The following is a 21,017-nucleotide window of genomic DNA, read 5'->3' as shown; positions in this document are numbered from 1 at the left end:
AGCAGAACACAGCTGAAATTGGACCAAATAAAGGTCAGAAAAATTAGAGAGAATTCAGCTATGCAGATACAACAGCTTCAACAACGTCAAAGAGAAATCTGCACTTCAAAAGGCAGCTTCTCGAGCAGCAGCGAGCTCAAAAACTTCTCAATCGAAGTCCAGTTTTCAACTCAAAATCCAGAGTGAAAAGAAGAGACGGAATATTTCTTTTTTAATTTTTAGACAGTAATCAAAAAATGAACCGACGAACACTGAACGTGTTTCTTCTCTTTCTGTATTTTTGTTCTGAAACTAAACCAGAAAAATAAAATAAAATAAAAAGAACGAAGACGAACCACTCAAAAGGAAAAGAACATTGTTTCTTTTTTTTTTTCAGAACCCTAGCTTTCCTTTTCGATTTTCCTCTGAAATTTTTTTGTTCAAAAAAACCACCCCCCCCCCACAAATCTCTTAACATCCCTATATATACCCGAAATTTTCATACCCTTTTTTCTTTCTTCAAATCATGCCCAAAATTCCTCTTTCCGTCCGAAAAATCTGCGAGAATCTGATTCTCTTTCTTGTGAACTAAATCGGACAAATGGAGGTCTAGGATCTTGAATCTCTCAGATCCTACGACCACCATTCATCCGAGATTGTTCTCAATACCAAAAGCGCGTGAAGCCTAAGGGAGAGAAGAATCTTTCTGTCAGAGGTCGTTACGGGACGAGTGACGTGGAGGAGGGAGGGTGAAGGAACCACGTGCGTGAGTTGGAGGGAGAGTGAACTCGCTTGAGTTCAAGCGAGTTCGGTCGACGGAGGGAGAGAAAAGGGGGTGGGCGCCGCTTGGTTAGGAATTAGGTTTAGGGTTCTAGGGAAGGGGAAACGCATAATAGGCTTTTTATATGGGGGTGAGAGTGGACTGTGTCCGTTGGATGGCGATGGATTGAATGGTCGAGATCGATCCGTCCAAAACGACGTCGTTCGCACTTAGTTGTGAGACTGGACCGGGTGAGGGGTTGGGCTTGGCGGAATTCAGGTGAGTGTTTGGGCCAAATTATTTTGGCCCAGATTTAAACCCAAACCGAATTTCCTTCTCTTTTTCTTTTCCCTTGATTTTAAATAAAATTAATTAATCAAAAACCTAAATTAAGTGTTAAATCAATCTAATTTGTAGGAATAAACCTAGTTATCTATTTTACCATTAATTAATTTAGACTAATGAAGGAAGAATTACTTAATTTGCGATTAAAAGCTAAAAATACAAAAATGACCCATATTTTGTGATTTTCTATTTAATAATGCAATTAACTTATGTAATTAAATCCTAAATGTAACTAAACCTAAAGTGTTATGCATGAAATACTTTTAGACATTTTGGTGTTTTTCTTATGATTTTTAGAATTAAATATGCAAATAAATGCAAGAAATAATTAACCGAAAATCCCTACAAATTCTGTAAAACCTAAAACAATTAAGAAAAAAAAAATCTATTTGTGAATTTTGTAGGAATATTTTAGTGGGGCAAAAATTATGTGCTCACAGCTGCCCCTCCTTGCTTGGAAACACGAAGAGTTTTCGGGCAAAGATACATTGAGCAAATACGAGCGATTTTTGACCGTTTACATACTCCATGGAAGCATTTTGAAAACGTTTGACCGAACCTTGCTTCCGAGGTTGCCTACATATCCTCGGCTATGGAGGAATCAGGTCAGTGTAGTTCTAAAAATTTTGGTAACTGGAATTACCGAGAAGCTGTGTTTCATTGTTGCTGCTGCTGCTGCTCTTTCTTGCTGAGCTCCTTATTACACCAAAGTCAAAATGAAAAAGAAACTAACTAAGCCTATCAGCTACGAGTTACAAGATTCCTATCTATGGGTCTTCTGAAGCTTGATCTTGAGTCTTGAATGGTTCTTCATGCGGACTTTTGACTTGAACCTTGATGTTTGCTAGCTGCAGGTGCTAGTTCTTTCTTCTTCAGCTTTTCGGATCAAGATGGGACATGCAAAACTTGCGACTTCAATCATGTCTCGAGCAGCCCATATCTTTTCATCGACTTCTGCATTTCGGATCCACTTCTCTTTTATTCTGTGTTGAGACTTCTTCCTTTGGCCATCTCCGACTGTCAGCTCGCATTCTTAAGTGACTTCCCTTGTTTTTTAGGTGGGTGCCTGATGACTTGAAATAAATTTCCTCATTTTCCAGGTGGGCGCCTGCTGACTTAAAACTGAAATGAATTCCCTCGTTCTCTAGGTGGGCGCCTGCTGACTTAAAAACTTGAAATAAATTCCCTCATTCTCCAGGTGGGCGCCCGATGACTTAAAACTGAAATAAATTCTCTCATTCTCCAGGTGGGCACCTGATGACTTAAAAACTTGAAATATATTCCCTCATTCTCCAGGTGGGCGCCTGATGACTTAAAAACTTTGAAATAAATTCCCTCATTCTCCAGGTGGGCGCCTGATGACTTAGAAACTTGAAATAAATTCCCTCATTCTCCAGGTGGGCGCCTGATGACTTAAAAACTTGAAATATATTCCCTCATTCTCCAGGTGGGCGCCTGATGACTTAAAAACTTTGAAATAAATTCCCTCGTTTTCCAGGTGGGCGCCTGATGACTTAAAAACTTGAAATAAATTCCCTCATTCTCCAGGTGGGCGCCTGATGTCTTAAACTGAAATGAATTCCCTCGTTCTCCAGGTGGGCGCCTGATGACTTAAAAACTTGAAATATATTTCCTCATTCTCCATGTGGGCGCCTGATGACTTAAAAACTTTGAAATAAATTCCCTCGTTCTCCAGGTGGGCGCCTGATGACTTAAAAACTTGAAATAAATTCCCTCATTCTCCAGGTGGGCGCCTGATGTCTTAAACTGAAATGAATTCCCTCGTTCTCCAGGTGGGCGCCTGATGACTTAAAACCGAAATAAATTCCCTCGTTTTCCAGTGGGCGCCTGCTGACTTAAAACTGAAACGAATTCCCTCGTTCTCCAGGTGGGCGCCTGATGACTTAAAAACTTGAAATAAATTCCCTCGTTCTCCAGGTGGGCGCCTGATGTCTTAAACTGAAATGAATTCCCTCGTTCTCCAGGTGGGCGCCTGATGACTTAAAACCGAAATAAATTCCCTCATTTTCCAGGTGGGCGCCTGTTGACTTAAAACTGAAACGAATTCCCTCGTTCTCCAGGTGGGCGCCTGATGACTTAAAAACTTGAAATGAATTCCCTCATTCTCCAGGTGGGTGCCTGCAATATAACAACATAGACAAAACAGAGAAAATTTTCTGCCCCAATTTATACCAGGAACATTCATTGATTGTTAGTTGCATCTCATTATCCAGGAGGGTCCTGAAACTTAAAATTAGATCCCATTGTCCAGGAGGGTCCTGAAAACTTAAAACTGAACTTATCTGGGACATACTTTCCTCATGGGGGATTCCTAGCAAAGCAAACAAGATTTCTTTCCCCTGTTTAAAACAAAGAAAATTTTGTTAGTTTGAAACTGTGGCGGTTAGTTTGCGGCATCCTTGCTGAAGGTGTCTGCTTCTGCCACTATCCTTTTCATTTTGATTAGCTTCTTAGGGCTACAAAGAATTGCTTGACCTTTTAATCGGGCCTTGAACACAAAACCTCTGAATGACTTGCATCCCTTACACTCAACTCGTCGTATAACACTTTCATTATGACAATTGTGGAACCTTTGTATTTCCTACAAATTCACAAATCACTTGACCACCTGAACTTCAGTTACCATCGCATTGCTCATTCTAAACCATGTCACTTTGGATGTGCCTGGCCAAGTTTTGCTTGGTGCAAATAAAAAGCCAGTAGTGAGCTTTGAAGTCCTTCCTTGCTTGCTTAACAAAAGACTAATTTGACAGAGACTTAGAAAAATAGACCCAAAAGAAAAACGAAGCGAAGTGACTTCGAGAATTAGGAATATAAAAAGAAAAACTGAGATGACTATTTGAAGAAAAAATTGAAAAGAGACTTATCTGAATGAATCAGCTGGCTATAATGATCATGACACGCATTTCGGATTGATCAGCCTAATCCATTCAACTAATCACATTTCTGTTCATGTCATTTCTTCATACTTCAAAACCCGGGCTTTCAACGATCCAACTTTTCCGTAAAGTTACCAACCTCTTTCGACTTGTAGTGCCCCGAGGGGTTTTCACCAACAAGCCTCTCTCATTTGTCCATCTCTCAACTCACCGCCGCCTTACGGTGCCCGTGAGGGTTTTCACCAATAAGACTCTCTCATTTTAACTCTTCCTCAGCTCACCATCGCCTTATGGTGCCCGTGAGGGTTTTCACCAATAAGACTCTCTCATTTATTCACTTTTCCTCGTGCCCGTGAACAAAGGTGCTACCCGCGATGTAAATAATACCTTCATCTCACTTGACTTGGCATCCTCAAAGTCGATCAGAAGGTCTTTCTTTGGACTGTAATGTAGGTTTTGGACAGGGTTAGAAAGAAAGGGTGGCATGCAGGCTCAAAATAATTTGAGATGAAGGGGTTCAAAATTACAACTTTTGGAACCAGATCTTTTTACAAAACTAAAACTTCTGCCCCTGTTTCTTCGAATCTGGGGACTTTTTGGATTTTTTTTTGAAGGGACCGAACCGTGTAAGGCTGCCTACGTATCCTTAAAAGGAATCAGGTCGAACGTAGTTCAAACATAAGAGTTTTGTTTTTGTTATTTTGCTTTTCTTTTTTTTTTTCCTTTCTTTTCTTTTTTCTTTCTTTGCTTTTCTCTTTTCCTTCTTTTTTTCTTTTTCTTTTTTTTTCTTTTCTCTTTTTTTTTATTCTTTTATATTTCTAACACTGCTTCTGATTCCAAAAGAGGGGTATGAAAGAAAATAAATAAGGCTCAAAAAGGGGTAACAAATGATAAAAGTGTTTGAGATAGCAGAATAAAATGCCTTCGCCATTCTAACTTTGAACGTGTCTAGTACAAAATGCGATTGAAGATAAGCAAAGAAATCATACATAATATCTCTTGACTGCATCAGAATTGATAGCCATATCCACACATTTGCCTTCTATGTCTGTTAAATACAAAGCGCCATTGAGCAACACCTTTGTCACAATGAAAGGCCCCTTCCAGTTTGGGGCAAACTTGCCTTTAGCCTCAGCCTGATGTGGAAGGATGCGTTTCAATACCAGCTGACCCACTTCAAATTTTAGGGGTCGAACCTTCTTATTGTATGCTTTTGCCATCCTTTTCTGATACAATTGACCATGACATACTGCTGCCAATCTTTTTTCGTCAATCAAACTCAATTGCTCTAGCCGGGTTTTGACCCACTCATCATCATCAATTCCAGCTTCAACAATGACCCGCAGGGATGGAATCTCGACTTCCGCAGGTATAACTGCCTCGGTTCCATATACCATCAAATAGGGGGTTGCACCTATTGAAGTGCGAACAGTAGTGCGATAACCCAGCAAAGTAAAAGGTAACTTTTTATGCCATTGCCTCGAACCTTGCACCATCTTTCGAAGTATCTTCTTTATGTTCTTGTTAGCAGCCTCAACATCTCCGTTTGCCTTAGGATGATATGGAGTGGAGTTTCGATGCGTAATCTTGAACTGTTGGCATACCTCTTTCATCAAATGACTGTTGAGGTTAACAGCATTATCTGTGATGATTACCTTGGGAATTCCAAACCGGCAAATGATGTTTGAATGAACAAAATCTACCACTACCTTCTTGGTTACGGACTTGAAAGTTACATCTTCGACCCACTTAGTAAAGTAATCAATGGCCACCAGAATAAACCTATGCCCATTTGACGCGGCCGGCTCAATCGGTCCAATGACATCCATGCCCCAAGCGACAAAGAGCCAAGGCGTCGATATTGTATGTAGCTCAGATGGCGGGGAATGAATCAAATCACCGTGCACCTGGCATTGATGACATTTGCAAACAAAGCTGATGCAATCACGTTCCATGGTGAGCCAATAATAACCTGCTCGAAGAATCTTCCTCGTCAAGACATACCCACTCATATGTGGCCCGCAAACCCCGGAATGCACTTCGGCCATGATAGTCGAGGCTTGTTTAGCATCTATACACCTTAGTAAACCTAGATCTGGAGTTCTCTTATACAATATTCCCCCACTTAAGAAAAATCCGCTAGCCAGACGTCGAATGGTTCTCTTTTGATCGCTTGTGGCATGTGTCAGATATACCCCTAATTTGATGTATTCCTCAACGTCGTGGAACCAAGGCTCGCCATTGAGTTCCTCCTCGACCACATTGCAATAGGCATGCTGATCACGGATTTGGATATGCAGAGGGTCGACATAAATCTCATCCGGATGGTGTAACATTGACGCCAGAGTGGCCAAGGCGTCGGCAATCTCATTATGAATCCTGGGAATATGCCTGAATTCTACCGACCTGAATCGTTGACAAAGATCATGCAGACATTGTCGATACGGTATGAGCTTCAAATCACGGGTCTCCCATTCTCCCTGAATCTGGTGAACCAACAAATTTGAGTCTCCCAAAACCAATATTTCTTGAACTCCCATGTCTATAGCTAACCTCAAACCCAGGATGCATGCCTCGTATTCAGCCATGTTGTTAGTGCAATAAAATCGAAGTCGAGCTGTTACGGGATAGTGATGCCTTGTTTCAAAAATGAGTACAGCCCCTATTCCGACACCTTTCATATTGGCGGCTCCATCAAAGAAAAGTTTCCAACCTGGCTTTTCATCATGATCAGCCTCGTCAACATACATCGCTTCCTCATCAGGAAAATAAGTCTTCAATGGCTCATATGCTTCATCCACCGAATTTTCGGCCAAGTGATCGGCTAGGGCTTGGGCTTTCATCGCGGTTCGAGTCACATAGATGATGTCAAATTCTGTGAGTAAAATCTGCCACTTTGCCAACCTCCCTGTGGGCATAGGCTTCTGAAAGATATACCTTAGAGGATCCATGCGAGAAATGAGGTAAGTAGTGTAGGATGACAGATAATGCTTCAACTTTTGCGCCACCCAAGTCAGGGCGCAACATGTCCTTTAAAGAAGAGTATACTTAACCTCATAAGGAGTGAACTTCTTGCTGAGGTAATAAATGGCTTGCTCTTTCTTGCCCGTGATGTCGTGTTGACCCAACACACAACCAAAAGAATTATCCGTGACTGTCAAATAGAGGATTAAAGGTCTCCCAGGTTCTGGCGGGACCAACACAGGGGGGTTCAGCAGGTAATTCTTGATCTTATCAAATGCTTCCTGACACTCATCGGTCCACTTAACCGCAGCATTCTTCTTTAGTAACTTAAAGATGGGCTCACAAGTTGTTGTGAGTTGAGCAATAAACCTGCTGATGTAGTTTAACCTCCCGAGCAGGCTCATCACCTCAGTTTTATTCTTTGGTGGTAGTAGTTCTTGGATGGCCTTAATCTTTGACGGATCCAACTCGATGCCGCGTCGACTGACTATGAATCCCAACAGTTTCCCCGACGGGACACCAAATGCATATTTCGCCGGATTGAGCTTGAGGTTGTACCTGCGGAGCCTTTGGAAAAACTTTCTCAAATCCCCAACATGGTCGGACTGCTTCTTTGACTTTATGATCGCATCATCTACATAAACCTCAATTTCCTTGTGTATCATGTCATGAAATATAGTAGTCATTGCCCTCATGTAAGTTGCCCCAGCATTCTTTAAACCGAATGGCATTACCCGGTAGCAATACGTCCCCCATGGCGTGATGAATGCTGTCTTTTCTGCATCTTCCTCGTCCATCAGGATCTGATGATATCCCACATAACAATCCACGAAAGACCCGATCTCGTGCTTGGCACAATTATCAATCAGAATGTGGATATTCGGCAATGGAAAGTTATCCTTTGGACTTGCCTTGTTGAGATCATGATAATCAACACACACCCTCGTCTTACCATCCTTCTTTGGTACTGGTACCACATTAGCTAACCAAGTGGGATACTGAGTGATCCGAATGACCTTTGCCTCCAGTTGCTTTGCGATTTCTTCTTTAATCTTCACACTCATATCAGTCTTGAACTTTCTTAACTTTTGCTTGACAGGAGGGAATGTAGGGTCGGTTGGCAATTTATGAGCTACCAAATCAGTACTCAAGCCTGGCATGTCGTCATACGACCATGCAAAGACATCTTTATATGCAAATAGTGTTTTGATTATTTCTTCCTTGATTTGCGGTTCCAGATGCACACTTATCTTGGTTTCTCTGACATTATTTTGATCCCCTAAATTGATTGCTTCGGTTTCATTCAAATTAGGCTTGGGTTTTTCTTCGAAGTGTTTTAGTTCTCTACTGACTTTCTCAAATGCCGCCTCTTCATCGTATTCTGTTTCATCATCACCCTCTACTTCTTGGATCGTTATTTCAGAATTAGATTGGCTTTTAAGATTTGGCTGAAAATTCCTCATGCATGTCATGTCATTGAAACCAACATAAAAGGAACAAAACTTCTTCCGGGCAGGGAGAGGAGTAGCTTTCCAATTGCTAAGCTTCACATTTGGCCCAACGAGCTGCACATCGGCATTACTGGAACCTTCCCCGATTTCTACCATATTAACCTCATCAAACAAACTCTGGAACCTCTTGATCAACTCTTCATCAAAGTCGACCACAGGTTTTGGGACCGCTGATATTGGGCGTTTTGCGACCCCTGGCTTGACAAAAGACTTGGAGATATGTGGAACAAGCTTAGGAAGTGACCATGCCTTTCCTTTCAAACTTTTAGCCTTTTTCACGTCCTTCCCTGTGAGTGTGAATCCCAAACCAAATGTACCAAAACTTTCACGTGGACACACCGGATGCACAATACCCTGCAGAGATGAACCCAGACCTTTGCCCGGCAGAAAACCATTCTTCAATATTTCATTTGCTACCATGACAGCCGCGGATGGTATCTTCGGACCCAGGATGCATTTTCCTTCGGGAATTTTCCCGACAGACACTGTTTCGAACATTTGGTAAACCCAAGGCCCTTTATCATCTTCAACTTCAATAAATGGAACGATTGTGTCATTGTAAGCAGATAAGTTCTCATCACCGTGCACAACTATTTCCTGTCTGTCCCATTCGAACTTTACCATTTGATGCAGAGAAGACGGGATTGCCTTGGCAGCGTGGATCCAGGGCCTGCCCAACAACAAGTTATAAGAGGCAGCCACATCTAGCACTTGGAACTCCATAGTGAACTCAACCGGCCCTATTGACAAATTTAGCATTATATCACCGACAGAATCTTTCCCTCCTCCATCGAAGCCTCGAACGCATACATTATTAATGTGGATCCTTTCGGTGCCAATCTTCAACTTTTGCAAAGTGGACAGAGGGCAAATATTCGCACTAGAACCGTTATCCACCAGTACCCTTGAGACAGCAAAATCCTCGCACTTCACTGTGAGATAAAGAGCTCGATTGTGTTCTGTACCCTCTATAGGGAGTTCATCATCTGAGAAAGTGATCATGTTCGCTTCGAAAATCTTGTTAGCAATCTTTTCCAAGTGGTTCACCGTGATCTTATCAGGAACATGGGCCTCGTTCAAAATCTTTATCAGGGCTTTGCGGTGTTCATCTGAATGTATCAGCAAAGACAGAAGAGAGATCTGAGCTGGTGTTTTCCTCAACTGTTCTACAATGGAATAGTCTTGCATTTTCATCTTTTTCAGGAATTCCTCAGCCTCTTCTTCGGTGACCGGCTTTTTTACTGGGATGTGGCCGTCCTTGGATGGCTTGGTTTTCCTCAGTTCTTCTGGGGTAAAACATCTCCCGGAACGAGTCAGCCCTCCGGTTCCATTGACTTCTTCCTCTACTTCTTTCCCTTTGTACGTTACTATCACCTGTTTGTAATTCCACGGGACGGACTTTGTGTCAACCATTGGCAACTGGGTCACTGGCTTAATAATAACGGGGGTAACACGAGCCCCTTCCACGATTATGACAGGCTTGCCCGGGGCCCCTGGCACGACCACCTTTTGCCTCTCCTGGTTCGCTTCAACATCAACCGGAGGCCCTTTCACGACCAATACAGAAGGCTTCACGTTGAGCGCGCTTGGCTTCTCCGACACCCCTTTAATCGCCAAGGACATTGCTTTTGCAGAATCTAGAGCTTTGATTGGATTACTTTCGCTAGCCCAGATCATCATGACAGACTTGGAAAAGTTTTTGGGCTCCCCATCTTTATGAACTATCTCGATCATATGTGTCTCTGCATGGGTCGGCAACGGATTTTGTTGATGTTTGGCGCCTCCGGGCTCTGGACCACAATTTGATTTTTATCAATAAGCTCTTGGATCGCCCTCTTCAAATGCCAGCACTTCTCCGTGTCGTGCCCTGGGGCATCAGAACAATATGTGCATCTAAGGGAGTAATCAAGGTTCCTTGGAGGCGGATTTGGTATCTTGGGCTCAATCGGCCTCAAAACGTCCAACTGCCTCAACCTCTGAAACAAACTGGTATAGGACTCTCCAAGAGGGGTGAAGGTTTCTTTCCGCTGTTGCCTCTCTTTTCTGTAATCTGGCCTTGGTCGAAAACTTGGACCAGTAGGGTTTTGGTATGGTTGTGGGGGTGTATAAATATTTTGTGGAGTTGGGGCACGCCATTGCAGGTAAGGAGGGGGTTGAGCATATGACCGTGCATGGTGAACATGGTATTGGGGTAGCTCGACAGAATATCTAGGTTCTTGTGACGGGAGATAGTGCTGAGATGGATTATATGGAGCTTGGGTGTAGGCTTGAGGTTGGGGTCGAGTTTGGGTGTACTGGTGAGGCGGACCCCTTGGGCCACGCCATGATCCAGAGACAAACATAGCGACATCTTCTTTCTTCTTTTTGCCTAACAGGCTTTCGGTGCCACTTTGAATTGCCTGTGTGGTCACTTTTATGGTAGAGTAGCTCATGATCTTGCTTGACTTGAGTCCCTCTTCCACCATTCCTCCCATCTTTACCACATCGTTGAAGGACTTACCTATGGCTGAGATCAAATGGCCAAAGTAAGTGGGCTCTAGGGCTTGAAGAAAGTACTCGACCATCTCATCTTCCTCCACTGGAGGGTAGACTCGTGCAGCTTGTTCTCTCCATCTGAAACCATATTCCCTAAAGCTTTCATTGGGCCTCTTCTCTACCTTGGTCAAAGATAGGCGATCCGGGACAATGTCTATATTGTACTGAAAGTGCCGAGCAAAGGCCTGAGCCAAGTCATCCCATGTGTACCACCTGCTAGTGTCTTGGCGGGTGTACCACTCTAAAGCTGCCCCACTCAGACTCTGACTGAAATATGCCATTAATAATTCATCTTTCCCACCGGCGCCTCTCATATTGCTGCAGAAGCCTCTCAAATGGGCCACGGGATCTCCATGTCCATCGTACGGGTCAAACTTGGGCATCTTGAACCCAGCGGGCAGTTGAACATCCGGAAATAAGCATAAATCCTTGTAAGCCACACTTACTTGGCTTCCTATCCCTTGCATGTTCTTCAAAGATTGCTCTAGGCTCTTCACTTTCCTGAACATCTCGTCCTGCTCCACATTCCGGGATGGTTTCTCAGTTTCGACAAGAGGTTCAAAGTGAGGGGCATGGGAATAAGGATCCGCGACTTTGAAAGTTGGTTCCGGAACATAATATTGGGTATCTGGAGCTTGGAACGTGGGTTCACTAGAAGATCTGTGAAGGTAGCTCGCGGAGAGGCTACAAAAACAGGAGCGGATGTCGGAGCAGGGTATGCAGTTGTTTTGGGTGGTGGAGCATGAAAGGTTTGGGACGAGGTGCCAGGGTAGTGGCGATAAGGGGTAAAGCCTGGTGCGTGCTGAGGGGAAAGATCAATGGTAATGGGATCTTGGGCTTGTGACAGTGGTGGGATGAAAGCGGGATTTTCTGGGTGGTTAGCGGGGAATGAAGGTGGAGGATGCCCCCTGACCCAGGCTTGATACATTTCTGCCATTTGATGCTTCAACCTGTAGACCTCCTCTTTCAATTCAGACTCCAATTCTACAATCTCCCTTGGCGGGTCGACAACACCCATGTCCAATTCTTTGCTAGTCATGACTGCCTTGCACTTTGATCTGGTGTTATAAGGGTGACTTGCCAGGATGCCAACAAACTAACCACCTAAAACAAAACCTGTCTAAATGCACACAAAAACTTGGTCAGTTTTAAAAGCAATTTACAGATAGTTAATCGCACATTGGGTATGCAATGCACCTGAGTAGTTAACGTTCCTAAATGCTTTGCGACGGCTCGTATGTTTCATCCCGGCTTTTCCAAATTCTCCAATCCTGATTTTCCCTCTCTCCTTTGCTATGTTTCGCTCTTTTAATACTTATTCTTTCCTCTTTTCTTTAGTTCGACCCCTCTTTTCTTTCTTCCCTCATTTTCTCTCTTTTTCTCTCTCTTCTTTTCTATTTTCTTTTCTATTTTCTTTTAACAATATGATCGAATCCTATGGGGATTGCCTACGTATCATGACGCCGCATGAATCAGATCATTACGTAGTTCAGAGAAATAGATACGAAATAATTTATTTCATCAATAAAAGACATCTTTTTGGATTTTCTATTACAAGGACTAAAAGTAGCGATGACTGCAAAAGGAAAATCTACAGACTCAAAATAAAGTAATAGACAACCTTGACAAAGACGAACAAGACTCGGAGAAAGTAAAATACAGACTACTAAAGGAAATCAAAAATACATAAGAGCCTCCACTGGTACTCCGGAGGCTTGCGGGACATCAGCCGGTCTCCGCACGGGCCTGCGGGCAAAATCTTCTTGAAGGCGGTCTAGGTCAACCATCACCTGTCGGACGAATGTCATTACAGAAGCAAAAAATATAGACTTGGTCATGTCTTCACATTCATGGCATTTCATTACAACATAATCAGCTATCTCTTTAATCCTCATTCTGATAACACCCTTTTCTTGAAGCAAACGTCCAATCTGCTGGGCCCGAGCCTCTAACACTTGTGTATCTGTGTTGCTTTGGTCTTGTAACTGCTTCAGGCTTTCTTGTAGTTGGTAAATCAGTGCATAGCAATGCTCTCTTTCTGTCTTGAAATCCTTTGTTTGCTTGATCATTTCATTTTCCAGGGCAACCAGCTTTTTCTGTAAAATTGCTACTTCTTTGTCATATTTCTGCTTCAACTGGTGGGCTAATCTAGCGTCTTCTTCCGCACCTTTCGCCAGCCTTGCCTGAGCATTGAACAAGTCCCTTTCGGCCTTTGTCAAGTCAAAACTGTAATCATGCACTTTTCGCCTCAGGTTGGTTATAATTTTCTCATCTCTCTCACTTCTTGCTGGTGTCTCGGCGGCTATTTTCATTCCCTGGATCTGGGCTCGAAGGGCTTCATTTTCCTTGGCCAACCTCTTCTTTTCCCCTTCATCTTCAGCTGTCTGCAAACTACTATCAAATTTGATTTTTTTAATTTGTTCTTCTAGCTTGTTTATGGTAGTTCGGTATTCCTTTTCTTTAGCCAACCAAACCCATTGCTCTCGTGCTCCATCGGTGAATTGTTGGACATGGGGCCTTTTGGCGGGCTGTTCTGGCTCTTGACCGACCCAACTTCTTTTCCTGTACCACGTGGCATAGTTGGATCCTACTTCACCTATGGACAAATCTCGTACTTGAGTCTGTGGTTCCAGGAATCTGCATTGGTGCCAAATCTGGCGAACCCTTTCTTCTGGAAACGTGGCTTTCGGGCATATTTCAATAACATGTGGACTCAAATCTTCGTCATAGGGGATTGTTTGGTATCTGCCCAACTGGCGTAGGACCCGATGTGGGGCATATGGCTGAATACTCCGCAGACCCATTAATAAAAGAAAGCACACTCTGGCGGACATGTAGATAACTTCGTCGACCGGGAGCCAACCAAAAGCCCACTCAATTCGATTTGCGTTTAAAGAACCCAAATACGCGAACCATGCCTCAGTACCTTCTGGAAACTCATGACCGTTTACTCGATTTTCATATTCTTCGATGCAATTGAGTCCGGTCAGACCGTAGCTCATGTAACCTGGGTGATGACAAAGATGTTCTACTAACCACATTTGTAAAAGCAAGTTGCAACCCTCAAAAAACTTTGTCCCGGCTCGACAAGCGGTTAAAGCTCGGTAAATTTCTGCGAGAATCATCGGTATGATAGTGCCATTGGCCCTTTTGACTATAAAGTCGGCCACTCCTGCGAGCCCCAATTCTATATGTTTGTCACTCCTTGGGCATATCAGAGTACCTAAAAATGCCACCACAAAGGCCAGACCCATACGTGCTTCCCATTTGTCTTTATTCCCCTGATGATTCAAACCAGTGTCCGGAGCCTCAAATTCGTGGGGGTCCCCATACCGGCTGTATAAGAAACGGAATGTGCAGAATCCTCCGGCTAAATTTTCATCTTTAACCTGCCGGCTAATATTGAGGAGGTCCAAAAACTTATGAGAGGTTATAGTTCTTGGTGCTACTGTATATTGATGCCTTAACTTCCCTTCGAAACCAGCATAACCTGCTACCTCCTCTAGTGTAGGGGTCAACTCGAAATCGGAGAAGTGGAAAACATTGTGTGTCGGGTCCCAAAACGGTATCAAAGCTTCGATTATATCAACCCTTGGTCTAATTTCCAGAAGACCAGTGAGCCCACCTAAAGCCTTTGTCACAGAACGCTTGCTGACCTCCCCCAGGTCGTTCCACCACATATGGAGTCCTAGTGGAATCTCGTCTATGACTCGAAAAGGTATATTTTCAACAGTGCTCATCCTGCACATTTTATTTAAGGCGACCGGTTAAAAACAAGTGATTTTTGATTTTTATTTTTATTTTTGGCCCCAAAAGAAAGATTATTTGTGCAAAATAAAACTCAAACAATTCAAGGCCACCTTTGCAAATACGGCCCTTCAGCCCTTCAGAAATGAAGATTTTAAAGCTGTGCTTGCTAAGTGGCCAAAATTAGGAAAAGAGACATATGTGGCTATTCTGGTAAAACAAACTTCTTGCGTCCCGTCGGGACGATTCTGGCTATTTGGACAGAAAGTGACATCCCCTAAATTTATTTATGACAAAATGATGCATTTTCATATTTTTTAGGTATTTTTGCAAAAACGGGGCCGGACCCGATGAAGGTTGCCTACGTATCTCACATCCGGTGAGAATCAAACCCGCGTAGTTCGGTCAATTTTGATGCATAGAAAGATATGATTTGTTTTGAAATGATTTTCTTTTCTTTTTTTGTCTTTTTTTTTTTTTGGTAGAGCAACGGGATTGTTTTTTTGAATATCAGGATTATCAAAATCGGGCGTTTTTCTATCCTACCTCACTCTAGGTTTTTTCTTTTTTTTTTCTTTTTTTTTTAAATTTTCTTTCCTTACTCTAGAAACCGGTCAACATACAAGCCAAGCAAATTAATGCACAAGTAGCACGTAAAGGATGCATCATGATGGTCTTTTAATTTTCGGGTGCACCTATCCTAGACGGACCCAACCCCTGTATTGAGTCCCCTAAGTCAAATGCACGTGATGCAAGCAAATGTGCCTACTAGGGATCCGGCATGAGGCTGTGTTATTCTAAGTTTTAAATTCTGGGTGTATTGTTCTAGACCTGGCTTACCCGAGCGGACAACTCGAGCCGGGGGGGAGGGGGGAGGCAGCGTACCGGGAATACAGAAGCTTCACCGGCTTTGCAACTTGTCCGAACCTCGTTCTAAAATTAGGATATGACTCTAACAGAAAAGAAGCCACGCGAAGCGCACACTCCCCAGAAGATTTAGAACACTGAGAGAGAAGGAGGGTTTCGTAGCAATTTATATACAGTTCAAATAATATCAAAGCGGTAAAAAGCGGCATTTAGCACATTAGGTTCAAACACGTAAAAATCAGATAATAGACAAAAGCCAAGTATAACAGTTATTCTAAGCTCGAATTCTGGTCTGCGAAACCAGAGATTCTGGGTTCGATCCCCAGCAGAGTCGCCAGAGCTGTCACACCTCCTTTTTCCCGAAGGGGTATGGGAGTTTTTTCAATTAAAGTGACATTAATCGAAATGAGATTATTTATTTATTTCAGAGTCGCCACTTGGAATATTTATGGTGTCCCAAGTCACCGGTTTATTTTAAATCCCAAATCGAGGAAATTTGACTCTATTTATGGCCTGCGAACACAGAAGACCGGGTAAGGAATTCTGTTAACCCGGGAGAAGGTGTGAGGTACTCCCGAATTCCGTGGTTTTAGCACGGTCGCTCAACTATTAATAATTGACCTAATTATCTGATTAGTACATATTTATAACCTATTGTTCATTTTAGCTTTTTAACTGCTTTTAATTATTTATGGAGTTTATTTGAATAAGTCGCGCTGTCGCGCACTCATTGGTTTTTGTACACATTGCGAATCGCGCCACGTGAAACGTACCCGTGATTTACAACGTGTTGATTTTATTATTAACATTTGAAGTTATAGTCGAGTCACGTGAAACGCACACTCGAATGGGGATTTGCGTATCATGACTATGTCACGGGAACCGTACCCATAGTCACGATGATTTATTATTAATCGCACCTAAAGCATACTACGATTGTTCATGAATTATTTATTTTTTTCTAAGGTTTGAGAATATTGTAAGATCAAGAGTCATGAATATTGGATTGGTTGTGGAGAAGATGTATAATTTTAACTATTTGGATTTAACAAAAATTGCATTCTTTCAATTAACGATACTAATGGCCTATTCCTGACGGATGAGCACTAAACATTTTGGAACCCAATCCCTTTTATTTTGTTCTTAACACTTATGAATAACTCTGTAGATGAAACAAACCCATCACAATAACTAAATAATTAATTCAAACTTCACGTTCTAACTAGCTACAGAAGCAATTACAACTTCTGTCTTTCTATTTCCCTAGCAGATTCACAATTCACAAGGAGGCAACTATCATTAATCATACAGCTCAAAACAAAAACCACTTGGAATAAGTTTAATCCTGTAAGTTCATCTTAAGCATGAATCACTGCTTTTAGGAAGCGGGTTCTGTCAACAAACCGTATCAATTTAATCAACCATTACTTAACAATTTTGACATTTAATTAAAACATGTATTACATCATCAGATATTCATCAAAGAAGGAAACTTAGGCAGATTTGGAAACTAAACAGACCAGATCTAAAAGATCAATCACCCACTGAATATGAACGACTAATATTTTATTCCCAAACTCGAAATGAAGGATAACAGATGAAAATCCACATACCTAAATAGTAGAAAATGAATGAACTCAACCAAATAAAGGTCTGAAATTGTAGAAATGAAACTCAGTAACTTGAAGCAAACGTGTCCAGCAGCAGTCGACACCGATTTGAGAGTTTAATCTTTCTTAAAAACCCAGGGATTAACCAACAAAATCAACAGAAAACCAAATAGCTCTTTGACCCTGCAGATCTATGAGCAGAACACAACTGAAATTGGACCAAATAAAGGTCAGAAAAATTAGAGAGAATTCAGCTATGCAGATACAACAGCTTCAACAACGTCAAAGAGAAATCTGCACTTCAAAAGGCAGCTTCTCGAGCAGCAGCAAGCTCAAAAACTTCTCAATCGAAGTCCAGTTTTCAACTCAAAATCCAGAGTGAAAAGAAGAGACGGAATATTTCTTTTTTAATTTTTAGACAGTAATCAAAATAAAATGAACCGACGAACACTGAACGTGTTTCTTCTCTTTCTGTATTTTTGTTCTGAAACTAAACCAGAAAAATAAAATAAAATAAAAAGAACGAAGACGAACCACTCAAAAGGAAAAGAACATTGTTTCTTTTTTTTTTTTTTTTTCAGAACCCTAGCTTTCCTTTTCGATTTTCCTCTGAAATTTTTTTGTTCAAAAAACCCCCCCCCCCCCCACAAATCTCTTAATATCCCTATATATACACGAAATTTTCATACCCTTTTTTCTTTCTTCAAGTCATGCCCAAAATTCCTCTTTCCGTCCGAAAAATCCGCGAGAATCTGATTCTCTTTCTTGTGAACCAAATCGGACAAATGGAGGTCTAGGATCTTGAATCTCTCAGATCCTACGACCACCATTCATCCGAGATTGTTCTCAATACCAAAAGCGCATGAAGCCTAAGGGAGAGAAGAATCTTTCTGTCAGAGGTCGTTACGGGACGGGTGACGTGGAGCAGGGAGGGTGAAGGAACCACGTGCGTGAGTTGGAGGGAGAGTGAACTCGCTTGAGTTCAAGCGAGTTCGGTCGATGGAGGGAGAGAAAAGGGGGTGGGCGCCGCTTGGTTAGGAGTTAGGTTTAGGGTTCTGGGGGAGGGGAAACGCATAATAGGCTTTTTATATGGGGGTGAGAGTAGACTGTGTCCGTTGGATGGCGATGGATTGAATGGTCGAGATCGATCCGTCCAAAACGACGTCGTTCGCACTTAGTTGTGAGACTGGACCGGGTGAGGGGTTGGGCTTGGCGGAATTCAGGTGAGTGTTTGGGCCAAATTGTTTTGGCCCAGATTTAAACCCAAGCCGAATTTCCTTCTCTTTTTCTTTTCCCTTGATTTTAAATAAAATTAATTAATCAAAAACCTAAATGAAGTGTTAAATCAATCTAATTTGTAGGAATAAACCTAGTTATCTATTTTACCATTAATTAATTTAGACTAATGAAGGAAGAATTACTTAATTTGCGATTAAAAGCTAAAAATACAAAAATGACCCATATTTTGTGATTTTCTGTTTAATAATACAAATAACTTATGTAATTAAATCCTAAATGCAACTAAACCTAAAGTGTTATGCATGAAATACTTTTAGACATTTTGGTATTTTTCTTATGATTTTTAGAATTAAATATGCAAATAAATGCAAGAAACAATTAACCGAAAATCCCTACAAATTCTGTAAAACCTAAAACAATTAAGAAAAAAAAAATCTATTTGTGAATTTTGTAGGAATATTTTAGTGGGGCAAAAATCACGTGCTCACAGGTATTTCTTTAAATTGACCGTGTTTGACCTTTTTTTGCACTCGAAAATGACTATTTTTAGCAGTTCCTTTTTTATGCGTCTTTCTCGTGACCAAGGACGTACGTAAATTATTTTTGTAAGTAGTGTCAATATTTATAAAAGAGCGAATAATAAATAATAGAGTATTAATTATTACATTACCTAACAAGAAATAGTCTTAGTCCATTAGTTTTGTTGAGTCTTTAAGTTAGAAGCGGTTGTAAGTTCAACTCTTACCTATCTACAATTTTTAATAATATAGGCTCTCTCAAATATTTGCCAACAAAAATGATCTAGTTGAGGTTGGAACTTTTAAAACCTCTTAGAACAAAATTAGGAACTTAACCAATATGCCAAGCAATAATATATGTCAAAGTGGTTTCATTTTCTTTATATTAGTATTCCATACAATATTACTACATATATCTCGTAAAATTTTCCGACAAACAGTGTCGCGTGACATCGCTTCGTTCCACATGCATCCGCCCTTGCTCGTGACGGTAACAGAATATCAGGAAAATTGCCTTTTCAATAACCTAATTGCGCATATAGTTTTTCATATTATTAATGCATTAAGTTTAAACTCATGTCTAATCGACTGAAATTGGAAGTAAACAATTTTCACATAGCTTCGTGCAGACTACTCTTAGGCCAATGAGACACTCCGGTTATTTATTTTAGATTTTAACTCGTCAACAAAGAATAATATTACTCAACATAATGCATTGGAATTTGGAATTCTAGGTCTCGTGAATCACTATTAAAAATTACTTACTTTTTTGTTTTGTTTGTCAACAAACAATGTTTCATTAATCAAAATAAGTAAGATTCCTATGTTTTTAAATTATTAGAAGCTCTTAGCTACTTAGCTAGGTCTAGGATAAACATGTTAAACTAAGCCAATAAGAATTTTGTTCAATACCTTCAATTGAGCCATTTTCTTTCAATAATGGTGGTGTCAAGATTAGTTTTGTGTGCCTACTAAAGTTTAGACAGGTAAAAAAGAAAAAAATTACTTGCTCCCTTTGTCTCAATTTATTTGATGCAATTCAGATTTCGAGCATCAAACTTCTCAATTTTGATCGTAAATTCAAACATATTTTAAAAAAATAAAATTTACATATTTAAAAGCTATATCAAAAACATTATAAGTCACAATAAAATTTAAAATATTTAAAAGACATATAAAAAAATAATGATAAAAAAAAACTCGTTTAACTCTCGAAATTAGAAATGCATCAAAGAAATTGGGGCGAAGTGCACCAATAGCCACTTTTAAGTTTGCTATTTAAAATATATTCACGATTTATAATATTTAAAAATTAGTCAATTCGTCCAAACTTGAGGACTGAGTATCCTAAATTTTTGAGCTGCTAATTTGAAATTCAGAACTATGTGTCTTGAATTTCTGAACTGCTAATTTGAAATTCAGGACTAAGTATCCCGAATTTCTGAATTGTTAACTTAAAATTCAAGACATAAGATTTATGGACACAATTTTTGAACTTTAGGACACGACGTCCTGAAGTTTGAACCTTGAGGTTTAAGTTCAGGACGTCATGTCCTAAAGTTTAAAGTTTATTGCTAATTTTTATATATATTATAAACTGTAGATATATTTTAAACAACATACTTAAAAGTGGCTACCTGATGTCATTTTCACAATAAATTGAGACAAAGGGAGTAATATTTTTTGTTTTTGAATTTGAACTACGATTTACAACCACTTGATCACATTCTTAAGTGCTTCAATTTATGTAATATCATGCAAACTGTGTGAATTCGACTTTAACTTCTTTTTCCCTTCGTTGTAAAAAGTTACACTATACATGTTTAGAAAAAGAAAATAGATACTACTATTAGAACTATAATTAAAATTTGAGAGTAATTTACTAATGGGGTGCAAATATGATTGAATCCTTTCCTAAAACAAAAGAATAATATCACTTTTGATTGTCACGTATTATAAAAATAAATTTTTATTTTTACTTGTCACTTTTCGCATATCAAGAGAAAAATAATTTACTTTTCCTGTTTTGCCCTTAGCATTAA

The 21,017-nt window shown here is 40.7% G+C and overlaps 1 pseudogene; it reads right to left on the bottom strand.

Annotated features, from left to right (window-relative positions):
- Positions 1-4,967: 4,967 nt before the first annotated feature.
- Positions 4,968-13,306, bottom strand: LOC142173311 (uncharacterized; annotated as a pseudogene).
- Positions 13,307-21,017: the final 7,711 nt, after the last annotated feature.

Source organism: Nicotiana tabacum, chromosome 19 (assembly GCF_000715075.1).
Source record: "Nicotiana tabacum cultivar K326 chromosome 19, ASM71507v2, whole genome shotgun sequence".
NCBI classification, from domain to species: domain Eukaryota; kingdom Viridiplantae; phylum Streptophyta; class Magnoliopsida; order Solanales; family Solanaceae; genus Nicotiana; species Nicotiana tabacum.
This window is presented reverse-complemented; position numbering and strand designations above follow the sequence as displayed.